Below are 1,012 nucleotides of genomic sequence, written 5' to 3' on the forward strand. Positions count from 1 at the left end.
GTCTTTCTCTCTCCCCCTCCCTAATTCCATGAATACACACACACAGACACACACAGTCTTTCCCTCCCTCATTGCACAGATGGGGACACACATACACTGTGTGCCTCTCTCACTACACACACGCACACACCCACCCCACTCCCACTTCTGGCCCTGGGGTACCAGTGTGGCCCTGTGGTTGGGCAATGCAGCCAGGGCCACATGGCGCTAGAGCAGCTGGCTGTATGCAAAGAAAGCTGCGGCAGGCAGACACTTCTGGTTGGGGGGATAGGGATGGCAGTGGGGGGAGGGGAGTGAGCCAGGAGGGGTCTTGCTGGTGAGTCCTTCTGGCTTCCCCTGTCCTACTGCCTCTGGGTCCTGTCATCTTTGACAGGCAGCGAGGAGCAGATAAATATTAATCTTTTAAACTTTTTAGGTGCTCCATGGGCCGGATAGAATGGCCTGGTGGGTCGGACCTGGCTTGCAGGCTGTAGTTTGCCCACCCCTGATCCAGAGTGTGGAATCAGAAAAAATATATGCCTTAAACTTTGACTATTTTAGTTATAAGATGACATAACCGCTTTGTGGAGAATTGCTGGCTCTGTATAGTAGAACAGATAAGAGAAAGTGTTTGTTCTTTGTAACTCCTCTGCAACTGCTTCGCTCACCGCCGCCTTGAAGATAGCAAAAAGTATGTACAACTCTGATTTGCAGGTGCAAGAAGGAGGTTTGTGAACTAACCTCGCCTCCCCCATTAGTTCCCATCCTGATTACAGCAAAGAAATAATGAAGTAATATTATAGCCGCTTTTCATGCTAATTTCACTATATGATCACGTGAGTTGTAAGCAACTGTTAAAAAGTATATAAGCCTCCTGATTTTGCTCTTGGGGGGGGACCCCTTCCAAGTGCTTGGGAAATCCATGTCACTTTGGAATCCCCCCTACAGCTGTAGTTTCTTTTGAATAAAAGCTTCTGCTGACCTGACCCAAAAGTATGCTGCGTGTGTTTCCACGACAAGAGGGAAACTGGAG

The sequence above is a fragment of the Alligator sinensis genome, unplaced genomic scaffold (assembly GCF_000455745.1).
Source record: "Alligator sinensis unplaced genomic scaffold, ASM45574v1 scaffold187_1, whole genome shotgun sequence".
NCBI classification, from domain to species: domain Eukaryota; kingdom Metazoa; phylum Chordata; order Crocodylia; family Alligatoridae; genus Alligator; species Alligator sinensis.